This window comes from Hippopotamus amphibius, chromosome 4 (genome assembly GCF_030028045.1).
Source record: "Hippopotamus amphibius kiboko isolate mHipAmp2 chromosome 4, mHipAmp2.hap2, whole genome shotgun sequence".
Classification (NCBI taxonomy): domain Eukaryota; kingdom Metazoa; phylum Chordata; class Mammalia; order Artiodactyla; family Hippopotamidae; genus Hippopotamus; species Hippopotamus amphibius.
In genome coordinates, this window is record NC_080189.1 from 186,784,474 (window position 1) to 186,791,164 (window position 6,691).

A 6,691-nucleotide genomic window follows, 5' to 3' on the forward strand; every position below is an offset into this window, starting at 1 on the left:
ATGAGCAGGTCCAGACCCACCCCAGAAACACTCCTGAGAGAAACAGAAGAAATACCACCTGCGTGGAGGAGGGACAGGTGTGTGTGGTGGGGGGAGCTGGTGCAGCTAAGATGTCCAATCACCTCAAATGGATCCACAGACTCAGCGCGATTTTCATCAGAATCCCAGCAGGCTTTTTTATAGACATTCGCAGATGGATGCTAAAAGTGTATCTGTAAGTGCCAAGGATCTGGAAAAAGAAAACCCATCTTGGAAAATACAGAGTTAGACCCACACCACCTAATTTCAGGATGCACTACAAAGCCACCGAAACCAAGGCAGCAAAGCCCCAAAATCAATGCAGCGAGGCACTGGGGAAGGGATGGGTATACATAATGGAACCAGACTCCAGAACCAGGCCCATCAATATGTGGCCCATTGATTTTTGATGAAAGCTCCAAGGCAATTCAATGAACAATGGAAAGGCATCTCAACAATTGGATAAATGTATGGGAAATAGACCCCTTCCTCACACCATATACAACAATTAATTCAAGATGGATCACAGATCACAAACTAGGAAACATATAGAAGGGCTTGGGGGAGAAAACCTTTGCAACCTTGGGGTAAACAAAATGTTCTTGGAGAGGATACAGAAGACACTGGCATAGAAAAGAAACAATGGCAGGTGGAATTTCATCAAAATTGAAAATTTTATGTCTTCAAGACATCATTAAGGAAACCAAAAGTTGATCAAATCATTACACAGTACACTTGAAACTAATATAATGTTATATGTCAATTAACCCTCAACTAAAGAAAAAGAAGTAAATGTCTAATCCATGTAACACAGCTGGGCCATTCATGAGAAAGTGCAAGGCCACTGGGAGTTGCTGGCCAGGTGTTTCTGGACTCAAGGGTCTGCCCCTTCACCTTCACCTTTACCTTTTCCTTCCTGCTTCCTCTTCTATTTTTCTGCTGTAACGAGGCCGTAGCGACTCAAATAAGCAGCCATTTCCCATCACAAGAGAAGAAAAGACCTCCACCCAGTGACCCGGAGCCCCTGGACCAATGCCAGCAACTCACTGCTTCCTAAACTTCCTGTTCTGTAAGGGAAGAAAACAATGCGTTTAAACACCATTTTGCTGAGTTTCCTTCACTCGCAGCTGAGCGAATCTCTCTACTTGATGCACCATCTTTCAAAGTCTAGCCCCAGCCCGGCTCCTCCAAGGGCTCCACTCACGACCCACTAAGCTTTGAGCACCCAGAACACAAGTTAATGTTTCCTGTTTGTTGGTTTGCGTTGCCTGCCCTCTTCCCAATAATTTCTTCTTTTTAAAAAATATTTAATTTAATTAATTAATTTATGTATTTATTGGCTGCGTCAGGTCTTATTTGCAGCATGAGGGGTCTTCCATTGCAGCGAGCAGGCTCTTCACTGCTGCGCGAGGGCTTCTCTCTAGTTGTGGTATATGGGTTTTCTCTTCTCAGGTTGTGGCACGTGGGTTTAGCTGCCCTGCGGCATGTGGGATCTTAGTTCCCTGACCGGGGATCGAACCTGCATCCCCTGCATTGCAGGACAGATTCTTTACCACCGGACCACCAGGGACGTCCCCCTTCCCAATAATTTCATGCGTGTAAATTGTGTCTCCCGACCACCGTTCAAACAACAGATTTCCTTTGGTCTTAAGAAAGAAGGAGAGGAGAGGAGAGGAGAGGAAAAGGAAAAGGAAAAGGAAAAGGAAAAGGAAAAGGGAAAGAAAAAAACAAAAGGGCACAGACTGGGAGGGAAAAAATGTGTATGGCTACACTTACACACATGTACATCTTATGTCCAGAATATGTAAAGAATTATTATTTCAAAAAAAAAGTAAAAAGACAAGCAGAAGATGGTCAAAAGGCACAAACTTCCAGTTATAAGATAAAGAAGTCGTGGGGGTGTAGCGTCCAGCATGGTGACCACAGGTAGCACTGCCGTGTGGTGTCTTTGAAACTCACCAAGAGACTAGATCCTAAAAGCTCTCATCACAGAGAAAAAAACATTTTTTATAACTCTGTGAGGAGATGGATGGTCACTAATTATTGTGGCAATGATGTCACGATATATATAGGTCGAGTCCTGACACGGTCCACCTTAAACTCACTCAGTGCTGCATGTAAGTCATATCTTGATAAAACTGGAAGGAAAAAAAGAAGAAAATCCAATGAAAAGCTGCAAAAGACAGGAACAGATGCTTCACAGAAGAAGATAGACAAATGGCCAATAAGCACATGAAAGGATGTTCTCCAATATCATTATTCATTAAAGAAACATTAAAGGTATTTAAAACATTAGAGGTACATTAAAACCTCAAGGAGTTACAAAGTTTGCCCCCTGGATTAATAAGGCCAAATGCTCGGGTTCCTGTGGGGAGCCAGGTCTTCACATGCTGCCACGAGGCTGCAACACAGTGCAGCCACTCGGAAAGGAGTTCAGCGATTTCTTATGTGGTTAAACACACACCTACGCTGTGGCGTGGCCCGGCCTCTCCGCTCCTGGGTATTGACCCAAAAGAAATGAAAACTTATGTCCCCAAATATACTCGCACAAGAAGGCAGCAGCTTTATTGGCAACAGTCAAACACCAGAAACTACCCAAAAGTGCATCAACAGGAAAAAGCATCAGTGCATTCTGGAATAAAATGGAACACTAGTCAATAATAAAACCAAAGAAACTATGTGAGTAAATCTCAAACACATTACGTTAAATGAAAGAAGCCAGCAACAGGATACATGCAGAACGATTCCATTTACTTGAGATCCAGAACAGGCAAAACCAAACTAAGGAAACCAGAGCCTTGGCAGCCAGTGGGTGGGCAGCCCACTCCCGGGAGACAGAGGCAGCCTCTGTCTTGTCGCAGCGTGACCCGGGAGCTGGTCCCACGCGCGCACGTGTTTGTCAAAACAGACCCTTAAGATCTGTGTATTGCACTTTACTTGCATTTTATTCACAAAAAGCAAGACCGCCCCTGAAAAGGATACGGCTGTGGCGTGGAATGGCTACCCCTCCTCTTAGACAGGGCCAAGTTCGGGGGTTGGTCTCTGATCCCACCTGCATCTTCTGACCCTGAGTCTCCTCCCTGAAGCCTGACAGTGCCCCCCACAGCCCAGCTGCACCCTGTGCCTTTGCTCAGAGGCTTTGGATGGTGGGCTTGGGGGTCGGCGGGACCTGAGTGTGAACTAGCGCATCCACTCGGTGGCACGTGGCTGTCGCCCAGTCCCCTCTGTAACCCGGGACCGAGCTCACCTTCTCACGGGTGCAAGGGTCCTGGGCACCGCACACACAGTGCATCTGCCTGGAGTCTGGCCGTAGGAGGCCGGGGGAGGGGCGGCGGCCTGCAGCACTCCAGTCCTCCCCAGACCCCGTGCCCCCTGCAGCAGTGCCGGGCCCTGGGCGGGTGACTGTCCCGCCAGGAAGGACATAGAACACACATGGGCCTCCACATCCTGGTCTTACTCTGACTTCTGACGTTTTCCAAATGCACAGCCTCTCTGCACCTGTAGCTGGACCCTCTCTCTGGTGTCCCTGCCCCTCCAGCCCCACCTCCAGCATGTCCGTCCCCCCAAGGTCCCCTTGGGCGCAGGTTCCCTCCTCCCGCCCTCCGCCCACCTGAGGGCTCTCCACACCAGGGCTTGTCTGGCCCGTCCTGCAGGGAATCTGGCTCCTGGCCTCCAAGAGTCCTGGCGAGTCTCCATGGCAGACGGGGGCGGGGTGGGCCTGTTCCTTCCCGCCTGCCCAGGCCCTTCCGAGGGCAGCAGCCGGAAGCCTCCTGATCTCCCGCCTCTGCTGATGGAGGCAGCCCCCGTCCGCCCGGCCTGGGGAGGGGGAGCCAGCTCAGGCCAGCTGAGGACGCACAGGCAATTTTCTCCCGAAACAAATGGAGAGAAATTGCCCTAACAGGAGAACAGCTTCTGTTTCAGGCTAATTTCCACATAATAGAATCAAATGACTTCCTTTCCTCTCTGCCGGCTCTCCTGCATAATTTGACAAATTGCAAAAGAGATTTGATTCCGGGGCTCAAATGTGGGGCCCATGGTTCTGGACAAATGACAGGCGTGGGGGTGGGGAGAACACAGAGGGCCCCACACAGGGCCAGCTGCCTCCACCCTGGGGAGAGGACGTTGCAAGGGGCCCCGAGGCTGCTCCGAGACCCCCAGGGAGGCAGGGACCCCGAGGGGCAGGGCGGCCGGGGGAGCTGAATGGCCCTCACCTCGCATTCCACCACCGTCTCCGCTGGCAAGCAGAGGCCCATCTGCGCGGCTGCGCGTGTTTGGTGCTCAATATGTCCTGCGGGGCTTGCCAGGGGCCTCTGGCTCTGAGCTGGGCCTGGCACCGCCAGCCCTGGGCCCGGCCAAGACTTCGGCTGGTGCTTGTGCTGCCGATTCCGCTGCGTGCTGAGAAGGCGCCGGGCCTGGCCAGCAGAGGCAGCTGGCGCCCCGGTCCCCGCCCGGCGAGGACACCAGACCCCCGCCCTCCTCCGGCCCGCACGCTCCCGGCCCCATCCTTCAGCTCCAGGGCCCCAGCCCGGTACTTGTCACCATGCGGTTCCCAGATCTCCCCCCCCCACCTCGCACCGCCCACCCCACCCCGGGATGGGGAGCCTCCCTAACGTGCAGTCCACAGCCTGGCACCAGGGGGCGGCACCCCTTATGCGGTGGACACGTGCGCCCTGGAGCTGGTGGGCGCCCAATCCAGCAGCCAGAGAGGCCGGGCCGTCCTCCCATCTGGCCCCCACGCCGTGCAGGCCCCAGGGAGCAAAGGGAACTGCAGCTTGACGAACGGGATTTTCTTTAACATGTTGCTTTTAAAGTCGTGTTTGTTTTAACAGTGTTTGTTTAAAAATAAACAACACATGAAACAGGCTTACTATTTTAATGTGAGAGTTTCCTAGAGGTGTTCTTGCTCTGGGTTTGGTGGACACCCTCCAGGTCTTTCCAGGCTCATTCCTGAAACGTGGGTGTGAGAACAGACCCTTGCCGATCATGGCGGTTACTGGGGGAGCCCCCATCTATCCTGGGTTTCCATGGCTGGCATTTGTGTCCAGTGTATATAAATGAGCAAAGCCACTTCCAGCTCAGGAAACCGTATTTCCTGACGTGCGCCTGTGGCGGGGAGTCTGTGTCCGAGGTGGGGGTGCCCAGGCTGGAGCATCCCACTCGGACCCTCGCCAGTGGTTCTTGCCCAGAACCCGGGACAGTGGAGTCCGTGCAACACCCGGGAAGACTCAGCCCAGCACCCTCCCCCGGGGGGTGGTGTGCGGATCAGTCGCCCGCTACCCGGTCCAGGGCAGCAGGGACCAGCGGCAGGAGGTCTGCCCGGGGACCGTGGCTCAGCTCCGGGCACAGGGGCCTCTCGGGTGCCCTTGGGGAGCTGAGGATGTGGGGGGAGAAAGATCAAGAGAAATCAAACACGGGGGCTGGACAGAGGCTGGGCGGCCCAGAGCAGCTCTGCGGGGAGTCGTGGGGGTTGGGGGGTGGGTCCTGTGTGGGGCTGGGAGGCAGCCTGAGCCTGAGGCGGGGCCCTGAACACCAGGCCACGGGGCGGGGCACCCCCTGGGGTCTGTGCAGGGCCAGGCACCACGGGGACTGAGGACAGGGAGAGGGGGCCAGGTGGGGGTGCCTTCAGCCTCCTCCAGGCCCGCGGTGACAAGGGCTGAGCTGTGGAGGGGCAGTCTCCAGCCACCCGCAGAGAAGGCGGCTTTCTGGAAGCTGGCATATGCTCAGGGAACGCACACTGATTGAAATACCAGCCTGAGAGACATCATTAAGAAGGCGAATCTGTTGCCAAAACATCTACTGTGTTTCAAAGCCAAAGACGCATGGCAGGGGGACGGTCTGCTCCCGTGACAACTCTGCCCGCCAGGGCCGCTACCTGGGAGCGGGCGCGGTGGGCACTCGTTCAGACCATCCCACCCCCCACCCCCCGTCATTCGTTGGCTCGGGGGCCCTGACACCCAGCCAGGCCCGGGGGGAGGCGCGGCCAAGAGAGAACCCTCCAAATCCTCGCTGTGCTGAGAGCAGGCATCCAAGAGCGAGGGCCCCGGGCTGCAGCACATTTGCCAAAGCACAAGGGTCCTGGGCCAAGAAAGAATCGGGGCTGGAATGTTCTCGAAGGCCTCCAGGGAGGAGGGGCTTGTGCACAGTCTCACGGGATGGGAGGACCCGGGACCTGGCAGGACCTAAGAAGCCCGGTGTTTCGCAGAAGGTGGCGACGGTGCAGGACCGGGCTGACCGAGGCTGGACTACATGCTGTGGTCCACCACACCCCCTCATGGCAGCAAGGCTCTGGTGGCCTTCAGGTGGACAGCATCTCTCCATCCCCAGGAGCAAGCATTCGAGGGTTTCAGATGTGTCCTGGGACCACTAGCCCCCCGTGGCTGCCCAGCCTGGACCAGGCTCACACCAAGACTGGTGGACACCTCTGAGCGGAAGGGCCTCAGCCCCCGAGGGTCACCCAGAAATTCAGTAAATCAGCTCTCGCCCAAAGGTGCTACCTGGCCGCGTGCTCTGGGGACTTTAGATTAAGGGATGAGAATCTCGCCCTCGGCAGACAGGGGGTTAACACAGTCTCATAATTCCTGGTGACAGCCCTGCAAATGATTTATTGATTTTTTAAAAATAAAAATGTCATATTCTCTGGGGTGGGTATAGACCAATTATGTGCACGGGCCAA